This window comes from Delphinapterus leucas, chromosome 17 (genome assembly GCF_059928025.1).
Source record: "Delphinapterus leucas isolate spDelLeu-1000000601 "Yukka" chromosome 17, BTC_Dleu_Yukka2, whole genome shotgun sequence".
Lineage (NCBI taxonomy): Eukaryota > Metazoa > Chordata > Mammalia > Artiodactyla > Monodontidae > Delphinapterus > Delphinapterus leucas.
Genome location: NC_143145.1, coordinates 41,708,722 through 41,735,337, shown reverse-complemented (window position 1 = coordinate 41,735,337; position 26,616 = coordinate 41,708,722). Strand labels below are relative to the sequence as shown.

The following is a 26,616-nucleotide window of genomic DNA, read 5'->3' as shown; positions in this document are numbered from 1 at the left end:
CTTATGGGCCAAAGTCTAAGCTTTGCTTTCTTCAGATTTTAGCTTTTGATTTTCAAAAATCTTTCTTTTTCTCTCAGAAAGGCTGATTCCTACAACACAAACATGTTTGGCTTTCCACATTCATGTTTCTATTACAGATTTTAACCAACTCTGTAGAAGTTCAGGAACCGAACATTAAAAAGTTCTCTTTGCATCTCTGCTGTAATTCCGCCTGGGGCAATGAATATGTCCTGGCAACTCCAAGGAAAATCTTTGTTTAAAAATTTCAAATTTGGACTTCCCTGGTGGCGCAGTGGTTAAGAACCTGCCTGCCAAAGCAGGGGACACGAGTTCGATCCCTGGTCCAGGCAGACCCCACATACTGCGGAGCAACTAAGTCCGCAAACCACAACTACTGAAGCTTGCGCTTCTAGATCCAGTGCTCCACAACAAGAGAAGCCACTGCGATGAGAAGCTCGCGCACCGCAATAAAGAGTAGCCCCCGCTCACTACAACTAGAGAAAACCCGTGCACAGAAATGAAGACCCAATGCAGCCAAAAAAAAATTCAAACTTCATCTCAGTGCCCATGTCTGAGACTCTCAGCAGAAAAAATAGAGGTTAGGCCTTAGTAGAGCTCCTCCGTACATTACCTCTAACATTCTAATTTGCTGCCCCCTCTCTCCACCCTTTATCAAGTTAAAGAGAAACGCAGTGTGTCCAAAGCTAAAATAGAAAAGCCATTTGCTAGGAGAGAGGCGCACTGATTTAGCAAAGAGATGACGAAAGGCATCTCTAGTTTGAGATGAACAGATCTGTAGCAAAGGCAAGGACAACTTTGGAGAAAATTCAGAGTAGTCGAGGGTCCCAGACCCTCAGGTCAAAGTTAAGAAAATTATTCAGAAAAAGAGAAGCATATCATTAGAAAAAAATGTGTGAAGTGGATAGGTAGATCACGAAGGAAGAGATGTAAATGGCCAAGAATATTTGGCTTGTTTTACCAGAAACTGAACAGCAATCAGAATGGCAAGGAGTAAAAAGTCTATTAATACTAAGAGTTGTCAGTCGGGTAGGAGGGGTGAGCATTTGTCTGCTTTACCATTAGGATAGTAAACTTGCGTGTCCAGAGCGTTCTGGAGTATAATTTGACAATGTTTTGAAATTCTTAGAAAAAGTATACTCTTTTTTTTTTTTTGCGGTACGCGGGCCTCTCACTGTTGTGGCCTCTCCCGTTGCGGAGCACAGGCTCTGGACGCGCAGGCTCAGCGGCCATGGCTCACGGGCCCAGCCGCTCCGCGGCACGCGGGATCCTCCCGGACCGGGGCACGAACCCGCCTCCCCTGCATAGGCAGGCGGACTCTCAACCACTGCGCCACCAGGGAAGCCCTCTGCTACTGTTTTATTCTTCAATTCACACGGAAGAAAACTGGGCATCCAGAAGAAACCTAAACCGAATCTCTAGTGAATTTGAAGGTCTGAAATTTTTCTTTCTTCTTCCGTTTGACCATGGTCCTCATCCTCAAAGAATATTTATCTTGTAAGAGGGAAAAAATAGTAAACAAATAACTATCATGCTAATGCTAATATAGTGTGAAAAAAATTCTGTGAGAATGGTTAGGGTGTGCAAAAAAGGGACTAGTTTGTTTCTAATTGCGATGAACCAGGAAAGGCCATCTTGCTGGGTTTTTAAAAAATGTGATAATTTTATTAACTGTAATATTATTTAAAAATGCGCACAGGTGGAACCACAAAATCCGTATCATAACTTTTCACCTCCAAGGTATTTTGTTCTATTTGGACTGTTATAGTGTTTAAGAACTTACAAATCAGTTGCAAATGCAGCTGGCTGAGACACTCAGTCCACTAAAAACCAATTAATTAAACTTATCTAATGTTAATTACTCACAATTGCCTGGCAGATAATTGATCCTCATTAAACATATGTTGATTCCGTCTCCCCTGTCTTATGTGTGGGAATGGTTAGGGATTATAGGGGGATTATTAGAGTTATTGCAAGTCTCAAATTTGAACTGTATACTCTAGACTGGTATTTTATTATTTTTATGTCAGGAAGACTCTTAAGGGTTACATTGTTTACATCCTTTAGTGAATAAATAACTATGCCACTAGCTTTTGTGAATGTATTTCTGAAAAGTGCAAGAAAATGTTTTATTTGCCTTAATCAGCAAGCAGGTTAAACATTCTTCTTGCAATTTCATGTAAGTGTTTAAATTTATTTCCCAAACCCTCATGAATACCAAAGGGTAAAAACTCAGCCTCAGCACACAGTTAGTGACTTTATATATACGATTCTCATTTGCTCATTACAACGTGTATGTATAATAGTCTCTGAACGCCACAGCCCAATTTCTTCTTCCCCTTGACCCTGCCAGCCCTTGTTTCACTCTAGCTTTGTGCAATGACCTCCACCCCTGCCAGCCTTTTTGTCTGGCCAGGCTCACATATGCGTAACTGAAATATCATGAATTCCAGATGAGTGGGATCCAAATTTGTGAGGTTGTTCTATATGCTTATTAATTCCACTGTCCCACACAGGTGGAAATGTGGTTTTAAGAGATGTTGGACACTGTGAATTTTCCCTATGCATTACAAGGATGGAAAACACACGTGCTAAGTAACTCAGCTGACCGACTGTAAAAGCTCATTTTACACAATAGCTCTTAAATTTTTATAACAGCCTGGCTTACTGTTGGTGGTCTTGTTACTAGGCTTCAGTAATTGTACTTTGGGACTCTGTCTAATAGTGGAAGCGTGAGGTAACATTGCTTTATGATTTCTTAAATGAGTTAATACCTGGGAGGTGCCCTTGCCCTTTTACACCAATTAAACAGCATTTCCTTGTCTCTTAGCTTACATTAAATGCATTTAAGAGGACAAAAGAGTTTCTAGAGGGAATAAAAATGTACTGGACTGAGATTTAAAAATGTACCTAGTAAATGTCAAATCCTGCATCCAAGCTTATGGTAGGAATCTAGGTAGTGGTCTACATCATCATGTGTTTGAAAGAACACCAGCTGCTGTAGATGAGAGATGTGTGTGTACATGGAAGAGAAGTGGAAAAACTGGGTCAGCATGGTGACAAATAGTAGGCCAACAATGGCTTTCTTTTGAAAAAGGTAATTGAAGCAAAGTGGTTTTAAGGGTTCACTTACTTAATTAAAAGTCCCAATTATTCATTTATTTGAAGCTACCTTTTCTTTCTAGGTTCACCATTAAGACTGTTGGTTCTGGTGTCAGACTTTCTGTCTTTAGCCCAGATTGAGTACAAGGTGAGTCGTTGACTTTTGTAAGCCCCGGTTTCCTTATCTGGTTCATGGGGATGGCAATAGCACCTGTTTCCTAGTGTTGTTATGTATATTACATGGAACAATCCTTATAAAGCATTTAAGTAGCAGGATGCCTGGACTCAGTGAATGCTGTTAATTTATGGGTGCTTCCTCATCTACAGATGGTGTTATTTCTGCTCTAGACTTGGATGATGTGATATACTTTCAAAGTTTTTTTCACACATCACAAATCATATCTCATTTGATTCTTCCCATTGTTCTTTGAGGTAGGCAGGGCAGGGGTTATTTTCACCCAGTATTAGTCAGGGTAGGTTAGGCTGTAGAAACAAGTAGGCTCCCCAAAACTTTAGTGGATTAGCCTGATCAATATTTATTCCTTACTCATGAAACAGTCCAAGGAAGATATTTTGGTTAAAGGGCAGCTTTCTTTTTTTTTTTAATTTTTATTTTTTTATTGAATTATAGCTGCTTTACAATGTTTCAGGTGTACACCACAGTGATTCAGTTTTATATATATGCATATATTTTGTTTTGGATTCTTTTCCATTTTAGGTTATTACAAGATATTGGATATAGTTTCCTGTGTTATAAGTAGGTCCTTGTTGTTTATCTATTTTATATGTAGTAGTGTGTATATGTTAATCCCAAATTTATCCCTCCCCCCGCTTCCCCCTTTGGTAACCATAAGTTTGTTTTCCATGTCTGTGAGTCTGTTTCTGTTTGTAAGTAAGTTTCATTTGTATCACTTTTTTTAGATTCCACATATAAGTGATATCATATGATGTTTGTCTTTGTCTGACTTACTTCACTTAGTATGATAATCTCTAGGTCCATCCATGTTGCTGCAAATGACATTATTTCATTCTTTTTTATGGCTGAGTAATATTCCATTGTATATATATATATATATATATATATATATATATATATATATATACCATATTTTCTTTATCCATTCATCTGTCGACAGACATTTAGGTTGCTTCCATGTCTTGGGTATTAGTGCTGCTGTGAATGTTGGGGTGCATGGATCTCTTTAAATTAGAGTTTTCTCCAGATCTATACCTGGCAGCTTTCTTTTACAAGGTGATTCTAGGACACATTTTCTGGCTCTGCCCTCTTCAATGCGTGGCTATCTGGGCTTCCATCATTAACCAGGTGCAACTGGTGGGAAGAGAAAAAGGGGGCATGTCAACTTCTTGGCCTGAAAATGGCACACATCACTTCTGCTCATATTCTGTTGGCTAGGAACGACAGTCACACCGTCATGCCTACCCACAAGGGAAACGAGGAGATATATATGCATCCTGTGCCCAGGAAGAAGATGAAACAGATTTATGGTGAATAGCTGGTAGTCTCTGCCACATACTCGTTTAACAGAATGAAACTGGGGCCAGGGAAGCTGAAGTGATTTGCCCAACGTGATGTAAGTATTTGTAGCCATCATCCGGCATGTTGGGATATGTGAATCCTAGCTGGAGTCATAAATGGGACAGTGAAGAGGACACAGGAGGAAAGGAAGAGCGGGCTGATGGAATAGAGGGCCAGCCTTGATACTGGCATGGAGATGCCCCACCAAGCAAATTCCCCGGGGATTCTCACAGCAGCTTTTTTAGTGCCTGAGGCAAACTTTATCTTCCACTTTGCTTGCCTTTCTTGCTGTTTCTTGTTCCCATTTGTAGATGCCTAGTGGGCAGCTAGGCCCGGGTGAGGGAGTTTCAAATCTCCACTGAGATAAAACAACAGCACCTCTCCTGCTGCTATTGTTGCAGGCATCCTGGCTGCGGGCTCACGGAGAAAACCTTGAATCAATTTGTCTCCTGGAGGCCAAGGGGTTGGCTGCCTGCCCTTCACAACTTGTTAAAATGAACACATAGACTCTGGGGGTGGGGTGCAGCTAAATCTGTGGGGTGATTCTCACCCCATGATCCTTTCTGCTGCTTTTTTCGAGTTCTGGGATGTCAGTGTCACCGCGCTGGGAGCAGAGAGTTCTGAGCCTTCCATCGCTTTTCTTCTCCACCTGAAATGCTTTTAAATGTAACACTTCAAATTTGCTGGAATTTTGCCCAGATACCTTTTCTCTCCCAGCTGGACTCAAACACTCACCCAAAGCTGTCCCTTTGGGACAAGAGTCTCAAAAGACCATGGCTCTTCCCTTTCTGAGAGGTGATTAACACCCAGGTCACATATGCATCAGACACAGTCTGAGGGGCTCCCCCTCCGCCCTGGCCAATGGCCGATTGGACCAGCCAACACGTTTTGTTTTACTTGACATGAAAGCTGGTTGAAGTTAAGCAGGAGACATGTTTTTGTTTCTTTAATAAATAAAAGTAAGGACCCTCTACATGAATAAAAGTAAAAGTCACTCCCCTGAGGTTTTTAGGCTTCCAAAAATAGTCCCCAACCTAGCCAAGGCTAATGCAGCCAGAATTTCCATGGAAAGCTTCACTCGTGAGGAAGAGGCAGTGCCAATGGGTGTACAAACAGGCTGCCATCCACCAGTGCCCCCAACACCCCCGCTTCCTGTCTCAGTCACTTGGAGTTTAGAGAACAGGTTTTTGAACTCAAGTTCATTTTCTGGTTTGAGATAAAGACAACAGAGGCAGCAGCAATATTTCTTTATCGTGGAATCCAGTTTGGGAGCTGCAGGGGGACGGGTGAGGTAGATTTATGACGGGAGGGTTGGGGGAAATTTGTACTTGTCAGTCAATGAGGGCAGATTTCTTAAAAAAAAGGAAGGACGGGGCAAGAAAATTATACTAGGTAAACTGACGTTAAAAAAAGAAAATGCGTTTTAAAGCAGCTTTTTCTTCCTCTGAATAATTGATTATCATGGCAAAGGTCAGCTGGTTAACAGCATGAAACTGTCTTCTAGTATATTTAGCTGGAGACCCCTCTCTGCAGGATTTGCTCCCCAGTGAGGGGCTGCTCCAGCAGACAGCACACCTGTGGATCGCTCACCTTGTCTACCTGTGGCCATGGCCGACTTTGTCTCCTTGAGCAAAAGGTCAGAGCATTTGTCTGCTTAGCGAACTTTACTGAAGTTCAGGGTTTCAGGAAAACTATTAGAAATGTGAGAGAAAAAGAACCACACCAGCCAGGGTGATTGCACCCATTCTGCTATGGGGCACCTTAGAAGTTGTGATGGCTTGAGGGAACTGACGTGGAAGTTTCAGGAATACAGATTTAAAAATAAGCACTTTTTTTGTCGTTGGGGAGGGAGGGAGGGTGATGGTAATGTTTTTAGCTATTAAAAATTCAGCTTTGCTTAGTAAAGAGTGCTTAGTTGCTTTAAAACAGATTTTCATTATTTTATTTTTATTATATTTTTTTTTTATAAAAGACACTCCTTTCATGGCAGACATGGGCTTGTTGCCATCGGGCTGTGGAGCTCCACCCACTGACTTTTGTTTTTTAAATGATATTTTAAAATATTTATTTTGTTTAGTTATTTATTTTGTTTAATTTTTTGGCTGCATTGGGTCTTAGCTGCTGGCACGCAGGATCTTCACTGAGGCATGCGAGCTCTTTGTTGCAGTGCACAGGCTTCTCTCTAGTTGTGGGGCGTGGGCTCTCTCGTTGAGGTTCGCGAGCTCAGTAGTTGTGGTGCTCGGGCTTAGCTGCCCCGTGGCACGTGGGAGCTTAGTGCCCCAACCAGAGACAGAACCGGCGTCCCCTTCATTGGAAGGTGGATTCTTTACCACTGCACCACCAGGGAAGTCCCCTAAAATAGATTTTTAAAGACGAATCTGTTCTTCACTAAATCAGGGTAATTTTCAAAGAGTGCGAAAAGCAAAATGTGGAAATCCTCCAAGGGGCACCTAAGCTGAATAAAAGAGGCAAATGCTCCTCCCTGCCATTTCAAGACATTACTTGATTTTTCTCCTGTGTCCTAATTTGGATGGATGTGTATTGGGGTAGTGGTGGTGGTGTATATGTGTGCGTTCAGTCTGGAGGGGTTTTATTATGTACATGACCTATCCGAAATTCGCTCAGTACTCCACAGTTTGAAAGACAGAAAAAACAAAATGGAATGGACAATGATTATAAGTATTATTTTATTGTTTTTTTTTTTTTTTTTTTTTTTTGCGGTACGTGGGCCTCTCACTGTTGTGGCCTCTCCCGTTGCGGAGCACAGGCTCCGGACGCGCAGGCTCAGTGGCCGTGGTCACGGGCCCAGCCGCTCCGCCGGCATGTGGGATCCTCCCGGACCGGGGCACAAACCCGTGTCTCCTGCATCGGCAGGCGGACTCTCAACCACTGCGCCACCAGGGAAGCCCCTATAAGTATTATTTTAATTTATACTTTTCCGTGGGTCAAATAACCATGACAATGCAAAGACTTTTAAGAGCAAGTCCCCCAAAAGTCACCTCTGTCTGTGGTTGGGGGAGGGGACGAGGGGCCAGGAGGGGCTGGGATGAGGGAGTCATCCTTTCCCACAGCAGCTCATCAGCTAAGTTAGGCTTTTCGTATAGAGATCCTTGTTCAGAGAAACTAAAACTGCATCCCTAGTCTTTCTTCAGAAACTTGGTAGCCCTGCTTGGTGAGATGATCAAGCATTTGATGGCATGAGACACAAAGGTGTGTTATTTATTTCCTTTGAAATAATGGGGAGAATGTAGAAGAGCTAGTAACTGAAAAATAATACATGGCATATTCTCATTCTCTAGTCTTCAAAGAAGGAGTTTTAAAAGGACCTCACTTAAATTTTTCAAACAAAACTAAAATCATGGCTCAATTTTTTTTTTTTTAGCTGAGAAAGAACTTCTGCACTGCGAAGGAAAATTCTTCTTGGGCAGAAGTGTGTTTACCCCTGGCATGCTGAAACTCTTGAGATTCTGTGAAAATGTCCATTTTCATGCTTCTAGTGTTGGTTGCCTTTCTTGTTCAGTTTTAGCTACACACACACTTAAAACAGGGATCCTATCCTGTATGTTTTGATGCCCAAACCTTCAGATATTTGTTTTGTTAGAAGAATATAGTGTCACTCAAGAAATGTTTTAGTCTCATGAAAGAAACTTTTCACTGTAAATGTTCAAGAACTCAGATCCACCAGTGAATTCATGTCTATGTAATGGGAAAACATCTGGGTAAAAGGTACAACAAAATCAGTTTATAAAGGAGATTTTTTAACAGTGCATCAGATTTTCAAATGTTAGTACACCCTGGCAGTGCACCTGTTGTATAAAGCAAGGCTTCCTTTTATATAATAACACCTCCCTCCCCTTCAAGCTTTCTGGCATAGAATCGTAAGTTTCAGTAAACAAGCCCAGCTTTACCATATGCTGTGCCTTTCACAACTTCACAGACTTTGGTTTTAACCCTGCCCAGTCTTCATCTTTCTGACCTGTCCCCGTAAGGAAGTTTCTTTCCCTTCCCGGTGACAGTTTCTGTTGTCTTCAGACCAGTGTACTTGCATCTCCAATAATTAGAATCACAGACTGTTGCCTGTCTTGTAGGACACCTAGACGTCACTCCTAATTTACAGTTGAAGAAATTGAGCCCAGAATGGTAAAAGGGACTTTTCCATCTCAATGTGAAAATAAGTATCACCTGCTTTGTTGCCTAAACATCTCTCAAGACTTTCACCGCCTCTCTCTCCCCATAACCACTGCCCGGGTCAGACTCATCTCACCTTTTCTTTGGACCCTATTGTAATAGCCTGTTGTCTGGCCTTTCCTAATCTTCCCCTGCCCACTTTACACTGGCTTTTTCTACTAGAATTAGGTTAATCAGTCTAAAATATGAATATGGCTACTGCCACTTCTGTGCTAAGGTGCTCATTGCCTTCAGGATGAATTCCAAGTTTCTTAGCCCAGTGCACCAGCCGCTCTGTGACTTGACCCCTACCTGTCTCTCTAGGCTTACTTCCCATCCTTTTTACCTCACTCTTCATGCTTCCTTAATATTAAACTGTTTGCAGTGCCCTGCATCCTTACCACCAAACTGTCACTCGCCTGTGCGTGTGGTATTCCTATATCAGTCTGATGTTTTGGTTGCAAGTAAATGAAACCAACCCTAGTTAATTTAGGCAGAAGAGAAATTTCTTAAAAGGCTATTGGTATTTGTTTTCCTCTTTCTGGGAAAAAAAAAAGAAAAAGAAAAAAAAAGGACATTGGGAGGCTTACAGAATTACTGCAAAGGCTGAAGAACTAGGTCAGAAGCTACCCAGCTGAAACTGAAGCTCAAATCACGCTCTGGGGCAGGTCCACTGAGGTTGCACTGCTGTAGCCTCCACATTGCAGCCTGCTCTGCTGCACCCTGACCCTGGGGGTTGGGGGCTTCCCTTTGGCACCACTGTGCATGGAAGCTAGACCTTGATATGGCTGCTTATAGTGCCAGAAGTGATATTTTTTGTGATCTGTATTTCTTTGTGTCCCTAGCTCCCAATCTCACAGTTTTGGCGCATGTATCTGCTTGTCCAAACCTAAGTCACATGCCTGTCCCTAAGTGCGCAGGAAGGGGGAAGGAAAGTATCAGAAATGTTCTCCGTCTATGCTGAGGATCCCACAAAGCTTCAGAAAGAGGGAAATTGCTCAAACAAAGGAAGTTCGGGTGCTGTAGAGCCACAGGAGTGACAATTGTCCAGTACGATCCTTCAGCCTTTATGAGCTACCCATGTCTGTTAACAGCTTACTTTCATGCACTCTATCACCTTTATTCATCTAGCTAATTCTTGCTCATGTTTTAATATAAGCACAGGTGTCTTTGCCTCAAGGAAGTCTTCCTTGCACTCAGGTTGGGATTTGTTTCTCCCTTAGCCTTTTGGGCCTATTTATGCCTTATCACTTGTGACATTTTCTTATGTTCCTACATAGGTATTTGTGTTCAACTCTTGTTTTTAAACTCCCCAGCGGTAGGTACTGTGCCTTAGGTATCTTTGGATACCCAGTGCCTACCACAGGGTTTGGCTTATGGACATGCCTGATGCATTTATTCATTCATTTGCTCACTGTTTGTTGAACTGAATTGCCGAAGATTACATAAGTAATTGGTGGCAGAGGTGGGAGTAAAACTCAAGTCTCTTGTCTTCAGTGTTTCTAAAATAACAGAAACAGGCACATCCCTCCTTTCCCTCTCTTCCACTCTAATCCTTATTGATTTTTTCCCATGGTTTAGATTCTGCCACACTTCATCATTTTCAGTGGATTCCTTTCCCAACCATTGCCGTGGCAAATGGTTTAAGGAACCCAGATCTGTTGAACTGTAAACTGTGGTTCTGTCCTGGATATGGAATAGGCAAATGCAGAGAACTTTTGGGAAAATGTATGCAGCTACGATTTGGCTTTGAATGATTATACCTCAAATTGAATCAGGCTTCTTTGGTGCAGAAGTTCTAGAAGATCAATGCTTTGGCCTGTGGACTTTCTGGACAAGAAGTGTGTGCACTTTTAAGAGGAACATAAACACAGCTCACGCTGGTCATACAGCAGCTTGGGTAGGTGGATTTATACTTCATCAGACAGTTGGTCCCTGGGTAGAAATGTGGGCCAAGGGCCAGGAGACCCTGGTTCAATTTCCAGTTAAGTCATCTCTGTTTATTTCTCACAAAATACATATTTAAAAAAAATTGAAATTAAAACGTCATGCTTAAAACACTCTACAGTAAACAGAGGTCTTAAAAGAAGAGCTGTTGCCAGCACCACTTTTTGTTAAAGCTGTATCCAATTTAAAGTTTATTTTATACCCAGGATACAGAGTGGTGTGCAGAGTGCTACAGAAGTCACTGCACATCTGATCTGACATTTCGGCAGGCCTTTTCCCTGAACAGGATACTCACAAACTTGGGGGCTGGCTTTGGGCATTGATGGATGTGCGTGGACATGTCCATGGGATACTGGACATTCGGTGTATGCCTCTACGGCCTGCTCCTTTCTGCTGTGCTCCACAAAAGTCCTGTTGATTTTACCTTTTAAGTAACTCCTTTCTCTTCATCTCCTCCCCTATCCTGGTCCTATTTCTGTCACCTCCTGATTTGTCTCTCTGGATCCCCTATTGCCACTATCCAGTCAGTCCTGACCATTTCGCTTGCAGTACCCTCTCTACTTCATATACATCTGTGGCCTCCTATTGCCCTTAGGATAAAGGCAAAAATCCATAACATGGCCCAAGCCCTTAGGTCTGGTTCCATCAAGCTCTCCAACTTGGTCTGGCATCCACCCCCATAGCCCCTGCTTTCCCTGGGGCAGCCATACCGGGCTGTCAGTCTCATGAGCTTGTGCTATGTCCCTCCTGCCCCAAGGACACCCTTAGGCTGTTCTCTCTGCTTGGAAACCTCTCCTCAAAGCCCCCTCATCTCACCCACCCCGTGAACTTCACCTAGTTAATGCCCACCTATTGTTCCGATTTCAGTTCCGAGGTCACTTGCTTAGGAAACTCTTGCTACCCTCCTACTCCCAGTGAGACCCCGTTGTTTATACTCTTACAGCATGGCAGGAACATTCTTTTCCTTTTCAGCATTTATCATCATTTGAATTTACACATTTATTTCTGTGATTATTTGAATAATCTTGGTGTCTGTCCTAACACCAGTGCAAACATTTTTCAAGCACTTACTGCATACTTGGCAATTTCTAAGTCCTGTCAAAGCATTAACATATTTAATTCTCACAAAAACTGAGGAAGTGTGTCCTAGTACTACCCTTCTTGAGGGCTTAAGTAACTTGCTCACAGCCACACAGCAAGTTAGCATAGAGATGGGATTTGAGCCCAGACAGTCTTGCCCTAAGTATAAAGATTGAATCAAGACCCTGCATTGCCTTCTCAGTAGACAAAGATTTCTCAAACTTTGTTTCATTATTGACCTTTCAAGGGCCCCTTTTAGACATGCTTTACTGATCTTCCCCCCATGAAATTTTTTTTTTTTTTTTGCGGTACGCAGGCCTCTCACTGTTGTGGCCTTTCCCGTTGCGGAGCACAGGCTCCGGACGCGCAGGCTCAGCAGCCATGGCTCACGGGCCCAGCTACTCCGCGGCATGTGGGATCTTCCCGGGCCGGGGCACAAACTTGTGTCCCCTGCATCGGCAGGCGGACTCTCAACCACTGCGCCACCAGGGAAGCCCCGCCGTCCCCCATGAAATTTTAATGTTACAGATAGATGTACTGTTGTGGTGGGCAGAATGGCTCCTCCCCTTCCCACCCCTCCCCCCAAAGACATCCACGTCCTACACCCCGGAACCTGTGAATAAATTATATTGCATGGTATGGGGAACTTTTGGCTGCAGATGAAATTAAGGTTATTAATCAGATGACCTTGAGCTAAGGTGATTATTCTGTATTAGCCTGGTGGTCCCAATGTAATCACAGAGTTTCTTATAAGTGAGAGAGGGAGGCAGGAGGGACAGTGTGAGGGAGATGCAGTGTAAGAAAGACTTGACTGCCATTGCTGGCTTTGAAGATGGAAGAGGCCATGAGCCAAAGAATATGGGCAGCTTCTTGAAGCAGGAGAGGCAAGGGAACAGATTTTTCCCTAGAGCATGAGAAGGAGCGCAGCCCTACCCACACCTTGTTTCCAGTCCAGGGAGACCCATTTCAGACTTCTGACTCCCAGTACTGGAAGATAATAAATTTGTGTTATCTTAAGCTATTACGTTTATGATAATTTGTTACATCAGCAATAGGGAACTAATACAAAAATGCAACTCTGTGTCTGTATGTATATATACATACACATACATATGATTGCATACATTGCACATACTGTATGCATATCTGTGATTTGTACATAAAATGAGTAATTTTCTTCAGCACCCAGGAACCACTTTTCACCCCTGGTGGCAATATAGCCTCTGTTGAGAATGCATGTACTAGACTGTGAGAACAAGAATCATCCTGGTTTTGACCACTACTGTAGCTCCTGTTCCTAGCATAGTGCCTGGCACATAGTAGACACTCAATAAGTATTTGTTGACTGAGTGAGTGAATGAATAAATGGATGAATGGCTATGAATGACTTGAATTAAATAACCTGCTTATGAAAAATAGAAAGGGCTAAAGAGCTCCGTGTTGGAAGTGAGTGAATCAATGTTTTTGAATAACTGTGAGACTGTAGTGCTGTGAATGCTGTTCATCTCCACAGATTTATCAATGTCCAAGGGCACCTGTAGCATTGGGTTAAAGTGATCCAAGCACCAGCAGGAGGGGCCTGGCAATGTTGGCTCTGGGGTGTGCAGAGAGCACAGCAGTAGGCAAATGGCCTCAGTCTGCCTGAAGTCTGGGGGGTAATTGGATGAAGTAGCCTCATGTATTTGGAAAAGGAATCAAGATCTACTGTGAAATGGTGAAACTTCTTGGTTTATCAACGATCAAGCTTTCTATATACCAGGCTCCTTTTCTGTACTGTACATAAGACCCAGGCGGAGCCAAGAGCTTCAGGGCAGATGCTAACCCTCTTCCCCTCCACCCGTCAAGTGTCCATTTGGAAGGAGTTTTCCAGGGCTAGGATTTTGGTGGCCTTGCTTTTGTAGGAGAACCTACGTCCCCATGTGGTTTTCTGACCACCTCCCTGGCTCTGGGGAAGGTGCAGGCTCTTCCCGGGGCCTGCTCTGTGTCTGTCTTGTGGCGATGACGGGAGCGCTAAACTCCTTAGGGTGACAGGCCATGCTGACTTTGGTTCTGCCCCTGGCACTGGTGAGTTCAGTACATTCCTTTCTGACTCTCCTAGAGATGCTGTGTGGGACAGTCAGGCAGAACCAGCCAATCAGGGTGAATCCAGGGGGATGAAGTGTGGAATGTGTTGAGCTCTGCACTTCCATGCCAATGGGGACTGGGCAAAGTCTGGAGGATTGTTGGGAGGGGGCTGGGGGTGTTTGGGGAGGTGGCCGAAGCGGGAGTGGGGCACAGTGCAGCACAGGAGGCCTCGGGGGGAGTAATTTCTCAGGCCTCAGAGCCTCTCTTGGCAGAGTCCATCACTTCACTTGATCTCACCACACGGCAGTACTGGTCTCCAGGGCCTATGCATAGCTAACAAGGAACACTTGTCTGGCGTTCATGTTTACAAATAACTTTCCTGTATAAGATCTCGGGATGGTGAGTCTTGAGGGGGTCTGGTCTAACCTTTCTGTGGTTGTTTTGTTTCTGTATTTTAGCAATCATTGATTCCAGTGCCTACTATGTGCGATGATAAGAGCAAACAAAAACATTTGGATTGCATTTTCCATTCAACGTATTTTTTGACTTCCATTAGCTAATTCATATCCAGTCCTATGAGACTGGATCTTATGCCTTCATTTTTCAGATGAGAAAACTAAAGTTTAGCAAAGCACATGAACATACACTGTTCATTAGGCTATGGAAAATAATAGTATGATCTACCAAAATATGTATGTACTATAAGTGCTTTTATTCCTTTGATTCCCAGAGCCCTGGGGGTAGGCATTATTATTACTCTCAGTTGACAAATGGGAAAATTGAGGTGCAAGATGGCTAACAGCTTGCCCAAGCTCAGACAGCTACTAAGAAGAAGCAGGATTTAAACTCAGGTAACCTGGCTTCGTAAACTATAGTTTCAGCCACTCTGCCATTCTGCATCCCTTCAAAGTGGTATTTCCAGTGCTGAATTCCACACCCTTCTTTCATCTCTACCATGGTACCTTTCTATGCCAAGCAATCTGAGAAGGACAGTGACATTGTTTCTGCTTACAGTCTGGGTGGGGGAGTTAAGTTGCGCACCAGGTGATTTTCAGGGCAGAAGGCCATATGTACTAAGGCAGAGGTCAAGGGGAGCTCTGAGCGACCATAAAGAGTGGCCCAGGAAACTTATACCTTGTGGTCTCCACAGCCCCTTCCCTGCTGATCTTGCCCATGCTGGCCTCCCAGTGGAGCAGCTACTCTTAAGTGGAGTAGCCTTTGCAGTTGTCTCGATTAGTCATTTTGACTTCAGATTTGGGGTCTGGGGGCCGTGCCCCTGGGAAGTTTCTCTTAGAAAATTTCCACCATACGTAGCATGACCAGAAAACATAGAGGTCATCAGCAAGCAAACTGCTCAAAAGAAGTATCCTAAACTGTCCTATACCAGGTGCCTGAAGACAGAGATCCTTTGGGCTCTGGTTTTCCTTTGCTGGTTTCTTGGAAACTTGGGAGGATCATCTGTTGCTGCCTCTGCTAGGTGCTGCCTTTTCTTTTCCTTTTCTTTGTGACAGGAAAGTAGGATTTATTGGTGGGCGTAAGGTGGGGATAAGGCTCTCATGAGTGCAGGGCCTGCCATGTGTCCAGGGGGCCATGATTAGGGGTAGATTTGACCCCACAGCCATCTGGGATGAGCTGCTTTTCTGTCACCATGTTTTCAAATCCATCCACATTAAACTTAGCAAATCCCTACTTTTTGGAGATGTGGATCTTCTGGCGGCCAGGGAACTTGAACTTGGCCTTGCTTAGGGCCTTGATCACATGCTCCTGGTCCTGCAGCTTGTTTTGCAGATGGACATTATGACTTCGCCAATGTGGACCCTGGCCACTGTGCCCTGGGGCTTTTCAAAGGCACCGTGCCTACCAATCTGGAGCCTAGATTGGGGACAGCATGGCAGACGTAAATGTCCACTGGAAAGGGCTGTCTCCAAGGTCCCTCAGGGCAACCCGTGCAGGCAACAGGCCGCATACACTACCCAGGAGTCTGCAGCCATTGCGCGCCAGACCTCCATGGAGGAAAAGAGCACAGTCAGCTTAATTGGCTGCAAATAGGTGCTCCCTTTTCTAATCTTGGATTGAACCCAGCACTCCATGGCTACTTTCTCCCAGCCACTAGCCCAACTTAACCTTGACATGCCCCCCTTGGACATCATTTTCTAGATTTAAATGCAATCTTTTGTCTGTATTTTGAAAACTCCAAATTAAGATACGTAGGTTTGGCACATATTTATATACTTCTGGGAGTAATGATTTAAAATATTTGAAATTAGAAGTGTCTTTAATTTCTTAAACATAGGGTCACTGCCACGCTACCACCATAATTTTGCCAGAATCCCTACAGTCTGGCTGCTGTAATCATCTCTCTCTTTTGTTAGCCATGCAAGAAACTATTTTCTTCACTGCAGTTCTCTCCCCTTTATTTCCTCGCCCACCCTGAGTCTATGCCTTTGTCATCACAGCTTGAAACTCCCGGACCCTTGGCCAATCAATGCCTTTATATGAGTATTTAGGGGACGTTTGTTTATGTAGTGTGGGCTTTAAAGTTAGTTAGCCCCTCCAAACCCATTGGCATATAATTTGTTTTGATATTTGGGAAATAAGTTACATAGAAGTTTATCTCATTCACTGGTAATGATCTTGGATAGTCTTGCTTTGTGTCTTATAGCAAGAAGGTGATACTTTCCATGCGTAATTGTATCACTAAGGGATATAAAACCATTTGATGTCATGTTTGCTTGCATTTGCTCTTAACCTTTATGTAGGTTTTAGTACATGTGTTAGAGTTATTTGTTTTCACGTCTGTTTCTCCCATAGATGATAAGTTTCTCACAATCAGGAATCCTTCCTCATTCATCTTTGCATTTTCAGTCCTAGCATGGTGCTGGGAACAAAATATGTGTCCAAAAAGTGGTGTAGAAAAAAATCAGATTGATGTCTTTGATCAGTTTCGTAAATGATCTACTATTACACTCACTGAGTCATAACTATATATTTATGTGTCCTTTACCAACCATCAAGTTTCTGGTTTGGGCCATTTAGTACAAACTATAGATTAAAATGAACAGTTATATGCCAACAAGTTGGACAACCTAGAAGAAATGGATACATTCCTAGAAACATACAACCTACCAAGACTGAATCATAAGGAAACAGAAAATCTGAACAGAACAATTACTAGTACAGAGGTTGAATCACAATCAGAAACCTCCTCTAAAACAAAAGTCCAGTACCAGAGGGCCTCACTGGTGAATTCTACTAAACGTTCAAAGAATTAATACCAATCTTTCTCAAACTCTTTCAAAACATTGAAGAGGAAGGAATGCTTCCAAACTAATTTTATGAGGCCAGCATTACCCTGATACCAAAACCAGAAAGGGACACCACAAGAAAAGAAAATTACAGGCCAATATCCCTGATGAACAAAGATGCAAAACTTCTCAACAAAATATTTGTGAACAAAATTCAACAATACATTGAAAAGATCATGCACCATGATCAAGTGGGATTTATTTCAGGGATGCAAGGATAGTTCAGCATCCACAAATCAGTCAGTGTGACACATCACATTAGCAAAATGAAGAATAAAAATCATATGATCATCTCGATATGTGTGGAAAAAGCATTTAACAAAATTCAACACCATTTATGATAAAAACTCTCAACAAATATGGGTATAGAGGATACGTGCCTCAACATGATTCAGGCCATATATGACAAGCCCATAACTAATATCATACTCAGTGGTGAAAAGTTGAAAGCTTTCCTCTAAGATCAGGAAAAAAACATGGATGCCTACTTTCACCTTTTCTATTCAACATAGTATTGGAAAGTGTAGCCAGAGCAATTTAGGTGAGAAAAAGAAATAAAAGGCATCCAAATTGGAAAGGAGAAAGAAAAACTGTCACTATATGCAGGTTATCTGGTATAATATATAGAAAAATCTAAATACTCCATGAAAAAAGCTGTTAGGACTAATAGACAAATTCAGTAAGGTTTCAGGATACACAATCAATACACAAAAAAACTCTTGGATTTCTTTCTTTTAAATAAATAAATAAATAATTAATTAATTATGGCTGCGTTGGGTCTTCATTGCTGTGCGCAGGCTTTCTCTAGTTGTGGCGAGCGGGGGCTACTCTTCGTTGCGGTGCACAGGCTTCTCATTGCAGTGCCTTCTCTTGTTGTGGGGCATGGGCTCTAGGTGCATGGACTTCAGTAGTTGTGGCACGTGGGCTTCAGTAGTTGTGGCTCATGGGCTCTAGAGCGCAGGCTCAGTAGTTGTGGCGCACGGGCTTAGTTGCTCTGCAGCATGTGGAATCTTCCTGGCCCAGGGCTCGAACCTGTGTCCCCTGCACTAGCAGGTGGATTCTTAACCACTGTGCCACCAGGAAAGCCCAAAACTCTTGGATTTCTATACACTACAAATGAACTATCAAAAAGAGAAATTAAGAAAACAATTCCACTTACAACTGAATCAAGAAAAAGAAAATACCTGGGAATAAATTTAACGAAGGAGGTGAAAAGCCTGTATATTGAAAACTACAAGACATTAATGAAAGAGATAGAAGAAGATGCAAATAAATGGAAAGATATTCTGTACACCTGGAATAAAAGAAACAATACTGTTAAAATGTCTATACTATACAAAGCAATCTACAGATTCAGTGCAATCCCTATAAAAATTCCAATGACATTTTTCACAGAAATAAAACAAATAATCCTAAAGTTTATATGGAACCACAAAAGACCCCAGATAGCCAAAACAATCTTGAGAAAGAAGAACAAAACTGGAGGCATCACACTCCCTGACTTCAAACCATATTATAAAGCTATAATAATTAAAACAGTATGGAATTGGCATAAAAACAGACACATAAATCAGTGGAACAGAATAGAGCTCTCAGAAATAAACCCATACATATATGATCAATTAATTTACAACAAAGGAGCTAAGAATATACAATGGGGAAAGGACAGTCTCTTCAATAAATGATGTTGGGAAAATGGACAGCCACATACAAAAGATTGAAATTGGACTCCTGTTTTATACCATACACAAAAATTAATTCAAAATGGATTAAGTACCTGAACATAAGACTGGAAACCATAAAACTCCTAGAAGAAAACATAGTCATTTCCTCTGCATAGGTCTTGGCAATGATTTTTTGAATCTGACACCAAAAATGAAAGAAACTAAAGCAAAAATAAAACAAGTGAGTCTACATCAAACTAAAAAGCTCTGCACAGCAAGAGAAACCATCAACAAAATGAAAAGGCAACCGACTGAATGGGTGAGAAAATATTTGCAAATCACACCTGATAAGGGGCTAATATCCAAAAAATATGTATGGAAGTAACCTAAGTGTCCATCGACAGACAAATGGTTAAGAAAGATATATATAAACACATACACATAAGACACAATGGAATTATTCAGCCATGAAAAAGAGTGAAATCCTGTTATTTGTGACAGCATGGATGGACCTAGAGGGTATTATGCTGAGTGAAATAAGTCAGACAGAGAAAGACAAATACCATAGATTTCACTTATATGTGGAATCTGAAATACAAAAGAACAAAAATAAAAAAAGTCAGGGGGTGTGAAGGTAAGTGAAATTGGTGAAGGAGATTGAGGTACACACTTCCAGTTATAAAATAAATAAGTCATGGGGATATAATGTACTGTGTAGGGAAAATAGTCAATAATATTGTAACACTTTGTATGGTGTTGGATGGTAACTAGACTCATATGATGATCATTTCATAATGTATGAAAATATCAAGGGGCTTCCCTGGTGGCGCAGTGGTTGAGAGTCCGCTTGCCAATGCAGGGGACACGGGTTCGTGCCCCGGTCCACGAAGATCCCACATGCAGCGGAGGGGCTGGGCCCGTGAGCCATGGCCGCTGAGCCTGCGCGTCCAGAGCCTGTGCCCCGCAACGGGAGAGGCCACAACAGTGAGAGGCCCGCATACCACAAAAAAAAAAAAAAAAAAAAAGAAAATCAAAATCACTATGTTGTATACCGGAAACTAATATAATATTGTAAGTCAAATAAACTTTTATAAAAATATATAAAGAACTCATACAGTTCAACAGCCAAAAAACCCAAACAGGACAAAACCAACCCCCGAAACAATCCGATTCAAAAATGGGCAGAAGATCTTAATAGATATTTTTCCAAAGAAGACATACGGATGGGCAACAGGTACATGAAAAGATGCTCAACATCATTAATCTCCAGGGAAATGCAAATCAAAACCACAATGAGCTATCACCTCACACCTGTTAGAATAGTTATTTTCAAAAAGAAAAGAAATAGCATGTGTTGGTGAGGATGTGGAGAAAACAGACCACTTGTACACTCTTGGTGGGAATGTAAATTGGTGCACCCACTAGGGAAAACAATATAGAAGTTCCTCAAAACCTTAAACATGGGACTACCATATGATCTAGAAATTCCATTTCTGGGTAGTTATCTGAAGAGAATGAAAATACCAATTTGAAAAGATATATGCACCTCCATGTTTCCTGCAGTATTATTTACAATAACCAAGACATGAAAAGAATCTAAGTGTCCATCCATGGATGAATGGTTAAAGAGATTGTGGTATATATATATACAATGGGATATTATTCAGCCATAAAAAAGAATGAAATATTGCCATTTTGACAACATGGATGGACCTTGAGGGCATTAAGCTAAGTGGAATAAGACAGAGAAAGACAAATACTGTATGATCTCTAAAATATGTGGAATCTAAACAAACAAACCAAAAAGTAAAAACCAAGCTCATAGATACAGAGAACAGATTGTTGGCTGCCAGATGCGGGACAGGAGTGGGGTGGGGTACGTGTGGGAGAAATGGGTGAAGAGGGTCAAAAGGTAAAAAGAAAAAAATATTTTCCCTAAAACGCAAAACTGTAGTCAATTTAACTGTATGTCCTTGGGCTAGTTGCTCAGATGTACAAAGATTGAATTTTCTTATCCGTGAAATGAAAGTTCTAACAATATCTACCCCATAGTCTGTCAAGAGCATTGAATGAGAATCTGTATTGTATATGAAAGTCCTTTGTGAACTGTATAAAATATTAAGATTAGCTGGGTGCTTATTTACACGTGCTTTTGTATACACACACATTGTGAGAGTAATGGGATTTCTGATTTTCTTTGTAGAATGGGGAGGAGTTAAATTGGCAGAGAAGAGAAGAGATAAGTCAATATGTGGGAAAAATAAATAAAAATAGAGAGCAGTTAATTGAAACCCAAATAAAATTAAAGGAGAAACATGAGAGGCATTCCTTTAAAAATAATAATGCCCACTGTTAATAAAAAACATATATAAATTTTCTGTAGCAATCCTGTGTTCTTCCTTTTCCACCAAACGTGTGGTAGTAAAACTACTTAACATGCTCAAGAAATCAACTACTTTCACTCATATTAATAATAATTCTAATAAAAAAATTCATATAATACTATATGCCAGGTACTGTTCTAAGACCTTGCAGGGGTTATCACAACAGCCCCATTATTATCTCCACTTTTCCAAGAACTAAAGTAGTTTGCCCAAGGTGATGCCACTAAGTGGTAGAGCTGGGATTTGAGTCTGTAGAACCAGCCAGAGGCCAAGCACTTAGACACTATGCTGTATTTCTTTTTGAGTAACTTACTTAACCAATCAACATCTACTGAGGTCCTGTACGACAGATGCTTCCTCATTCATTTTCTCATATAACCTTGACAACAAGACTAAGAGATAAGTGTAATTATTAGTTTCATTTTTCAGTTGAGGGAACTGAAACTCAGGTCAGATGGCTAGTGCCAGGTCATACCGCTTGTAAGAGTATGAATTTAGAAGCAGATGCCTTACTCCTTCTATCATATCACAGCTGGATGCAAATCAATGAATTAATACTAAGTTCCTGGGGTCTAGTTTGTCATAATTCTTACTTTGCAAATCTGAGTCTTTTTTTTTAATTGGAGTATAATTGCTTTACAATGTTGTGTTAGTGTCTGCTGTACAATGAAGTGAATCAGCTATGTGTATACATATATCCTCTCCCTTTTGGACCTCCCTCCCACCCCCTCCCCAATCCCACCCTTCTAGGTCGTCACAGAGCACCGAGCTGAGCTTCCTGTTCATTATAGGATGTTCCCTCTAGCTATCTATTTTATGCATGGTAGTGTATATACGTCAATCCTAATCTCCCAATTCATCCCACCCTCCCCTTCCTCCTCTGTGTCCATATGCCCGTCCTCTATGTCTATGTCTCTAGTCCTGCCCTGCAAATAGGTTCATCTGTACCAGTTTTCTAGATTCCACTTATACGCATTAATATATGATATTTGTTTTTCTCTTTCTGGCTTACCTCACTCTGTATGACAGACTCTAGGTCCATCCACAACTCTACAGATGACCCAATTTCGTTCCTTTTTATGGCTGAGTAATATTCCATCGTGTATAGGTACCACATCTTCCATTCTGGAGAGGGTGTGGAGAAAAGGGAACCCTCTTGCACTGTTGGTGGGAATGTGAATTGGTTCAGCCGCTATGGAGAACAGTATGGAGGTTCCTTAAACAACTAAAAATAGAACTACCATATGACCCAGCAATCCCACTACTGGGCATATACCCTGAGAAAAGCATAGTTCAAAAGGACACATGTACCCCAATGTTCATTGCAGCACTATTTACAATAGCCAGGACATGGAAACAACCTAAATGTCCAACGACAGATGAATGCAAATCTGAGTCTTAAAAGAAGGGGCTTTGGAGTTTAACAGAGCTTGGTTTGAGTCCTGGTTGTGCCACTTTCTAATTCTGAGACATCGGTCAAGTCAGATTAACTTCTTTGCATCTCAGTTTCCTTGTCATGAAAATGGGGTTTATGAATGAAAATTAAATGAGGTTTGCACAAGAGTGTTTGGTAAGTGACAAAGCTCTGTACAGATGAATTTCTATTCACAAGGCTGGCAGATGACTACACACAGGATCCAGTGGCAGAAGGAAGATTTGAACTTGCAACTCCCTGCTTGACTCCATTTGACCCCTCTATTTATCTGTTTCCTCATGTGCTCTTTGCATCCTCCCATCATCACCTTACTTAACAGTTTAATTGGGGGAATGAATGCCTCTTGTAGAAATAGCAAGTTGTTTTTTTTTTTTTTTTTTTTTTTTTGCGGTACGCGGGCCTCCCACTGCCATGGCCTCTCCCGTTGCGGTGCACAGTCTCCGGACGCGCAGGCTCAGCGGCCATGGCTCACGGGCCTAGCTGCTCCGCGGCATGTGGGATCCTCCCGGACTGGGGCACAAACCCACATCCCCTGCATCCGCAGGTGGACTCTCAACCACTGCGCCACCAGGATGGCTCCTTAGTTGATTCCGAAGATGAAATATTTATTCTAGAACTGAATAGTTTTGGGTACATCACCAAGTCAAAGAAAAGGGAACAATAAAATTAGGTCTTTTAAGGACCTCTTTAGGAACTTGTAGTCTGAGGGCCTATCATCAGTTAAACCTTAACCAGTTTTTCTGAAAATAGCTGCTCAGAGCAACACACAACTCCTGGAAGTTTAAAAACACCCAGAAAGGTCAGATAACTCCTAGGACAAAACAAAACAAAACAAAACAAAAATTAAATAAAGAAAAAATAGAAAGAACAAATATCCCCCTATTCGAACAAAACGAATTCGTCCCATTTAAAGGCCATCAAACAACGCCTGGCCTTTACAGAGGTCTTTTCATTACATGAATTTCAAATGCCTTAAATTCACTGGATTATGACCAGTTCTCACCTCCTATAGAAGCAAGGTGGAAGCAGAATCAGCCTGCAAGGTGAATTTGGATTTCTGGGGGAGGGCAAGGTAGTGATCTGGAAACTCTTCCCAGCGGCCTTTGCCTACCTGTTGGTCAAAGTTGCTTGACGGCTGCTTGGGCTTAGCTGTGGACAGCCCAGGGCTCTATTCTCTACCCCCGTCCCCACGAGCTTACTTCCCCTTTTGCAAAATCATGACGTTCTTTCCCAAGTTAGGGAACAAGAATTTTCTTTTACAGAATGGAGTATGAAGCGAGGATACAATTACTCATATGGTTTAATTTAAAATGCAAAATCTTTGAAAAATAGGTATTTTCAAAATAAGCGTTTTGGTCTGGAGCTCTGGTTCTCATTAACTTGGCTGAAGTCCTTGATGATATGTTGGAACTGTTTAAACAGCAACTCACATGCCTGCTCTCAGGTGTTCATAGACCCGCTGCCTTCCCCTGGGACCCTGGCCAGCACCGAGACCTGGTGTTTCCCTCACTCCATCTGTGACTTCTGTGAAAGGGAGCTGGATGGTTTAATGTGATGTTTAGTAATCTCTGCCCACTCAGCTGAAGTGCATGATGCAGGAATGACTGTACCTGGGGTCTGGTTCTGCCTTCAAACTCTGGCATGAATCCTCTGTTGTGCGTGGTCTCCCCCTCCGCTCCTGACCATGTCTCCATGGCAGGGACTTACCTTCACTGGGTTCATTGCACGTGAGACTTTAAGGAAAAACTTTGGCTGAAGCTGAAGAGTCTTTCCAGCCTGATGGGAACGTATTAAATTTTATTAGAACAAACCAAACATAATCTCTACACATACTGTTAAACCTCGACTGCATGGTACAAAAGGCATTCCATAGGCATGTAAAATTACATGTTTGCTTTAAGACATGCCTTTTTTTTTGCGGTACGCGGGCTTCTCACTGCTGTGGCCTCTCCCGTTGCAGAGCACAGGCTCCGGACGCGCAGGCTCAGCGGCCATGGCTCACGGGCCCAGCCGCTCCGCGGCATGTGGCATCTTCCCGGACCGGGGCACGAACCCATGTCCCCTGCATCGGCAGGCGGACTCTCAACCACTGCGCCACCAGGGAAGCCCTAAGACATGCCTTTTATCTAGGATGTTCCAAGAACATGAAAAGCATTAACCTCTGGTCCTCAGGAATGACCTTCATTAGGGAGGAAGGCAAGAAACCCGGGGGAATTTTTTTCCCCACAGGTTCCCAGGAAAGGGATAGCAGAGCTCTATGCCCTGCCCTGTGAGATACACGGGCCTTCTCTTGCCTGAGCACTTGAGGAGGCATCCTGCGCTGTAAACCCAAAGCCTTAAGCACCCTGGTCAACCCTAGAAGCTGTGATTCCACAGAGAGGGTGTGTTTTGAAAGCCTTCCCCACCCCTTAGCTTCTTTGGTAAGACTTCTCTTCAAAAGACTCCAAAAGAGCCTCTCTTCAGTTTTCCATTTGGAAAATAGCAAAGGATGTAGTCTTTTATTTTTTTAAAAGACTTAATTTTATTGATTTTTGGCTGCATTGGGTCGTTATTGCTGAACACAGTCTTGACTCTAGTTGAGTGGGGGCTTCTCTTGTTGCGGAGCAACAGGCTCTAGGGGTGCGGCCTCTAGAGCGCAGGCTCAGTAGTTGTGGCGCATGGTCTTAGTTTCTCTGCGGCATGTGGGATCTTCCCAGACCAGGGATTGAACCTGTGTCCCCTGCGTTGGCAGGTGGATTCTTATCCACTGCACTACCAGGGAAGTCCCCAAAGAGGCAGTCTTTTAATCTTATTATCTTTCTGATATCTCTGGGAACTTAACTTACTCAAGCCCACCGTCAATTCAGCTGAGCCCCATTTCCTTGGCACCTTGATCCTTGCCCCCAATGCCAATCCTCTATGCAGAGTCCTCTACTCCTCTTCCATGTTGCCCTCCTGGCTGATCCTCCTTTTGCTTGATTCTGTATCCTTATCTTCTTAGTGAATGTCCCTTTCACCGTCTGCTCAGAAGAAACCTGTTGTAGACCTGCTCTTAGCATTTCTCTGCTACCAGCCCACAATTCCTTACTTGTGATTCTGAAATAAAGAAATGCATTGAGAACTGAAAGCTTTTTATATTTATATGGTGACAAAAATAGATGTAAACTGATGGGAATCTATTCATCCTCTTTACTCTTAATATTCATACTTTTGTCTGAAGAAATATTAGTGTGTTCGGTTATGAAGTGCTTCCCAGGTATTACGTATTAACTGTATGCGTTCCATGATTAATTTTCTAAAATCTTAAAAATTCTGAATCCAGAAACAAATCTTGCCCCAAGGGATTTTGCGTAAGGGATTGTAGACCCGTGCTTCTAAACCATGGCTTTTAACCCGCTGGTAAAGTCCTTTCCTCTATTTGGGATCATGCTTTCTGGCTATTCCCCACACTCCTCTGTCATATTGACATCATCTGATCATCTGGTTATTTCCCTCTGATGCAGGATACACATCTCCCTATTTTTCTTCTGCCCTCATTTCTGCGCTAAATTCACCCTGACTGAATTCACTATTTGCCAACTACAGGGGACCCTTTTCTTTCTTTATTTTATTGCCCTTTCTGTGTCCCTAGAAACTGTTCGCTTCTCTCTTCTTGATACCATCTCCTGCCTTTCTTTCTTCAGCATCATCCTCTCTGGTCCTCCTTTCCCTCTCTCATCCGTTATTACTTGTGGGTGATTTAAGGCCATTAACAAGTGAAACTACTAGGCATTTCTTTTGGCTTAGGGATACCATGAAAAATTATTGAGACACTAAGGGGACTATGGATTGAGAAAGTTTGAGTCATGTAGTGTATATATATTATGTATAGTCTATAAGGAGAATCTTCATTTCTTTTTACTGCTGCCTAGAACCCCTTAGGGTGGATATACTA

General features: G+C 42.3%; 1 non-coding gene across 1 annotated transcript; it reads right to left on the bottom strand.

The window, feature by feature from the left end:
* Positions 1 to 15,831: 15,831 nt before the first annotated feature.
* Positions 15,832 to 15,960, bottom strand: LOC115801946 (small nucleolar RNA SNORA70). The gene has a single exon (XR_004022323.1). It is a non-coding gene; the product is annotated as a small nucleolar RNA SNORA70 (small nucleolar RNA).
* Positions 15,961 to 26,616: the final 10,656 nt, after the last annotated feature.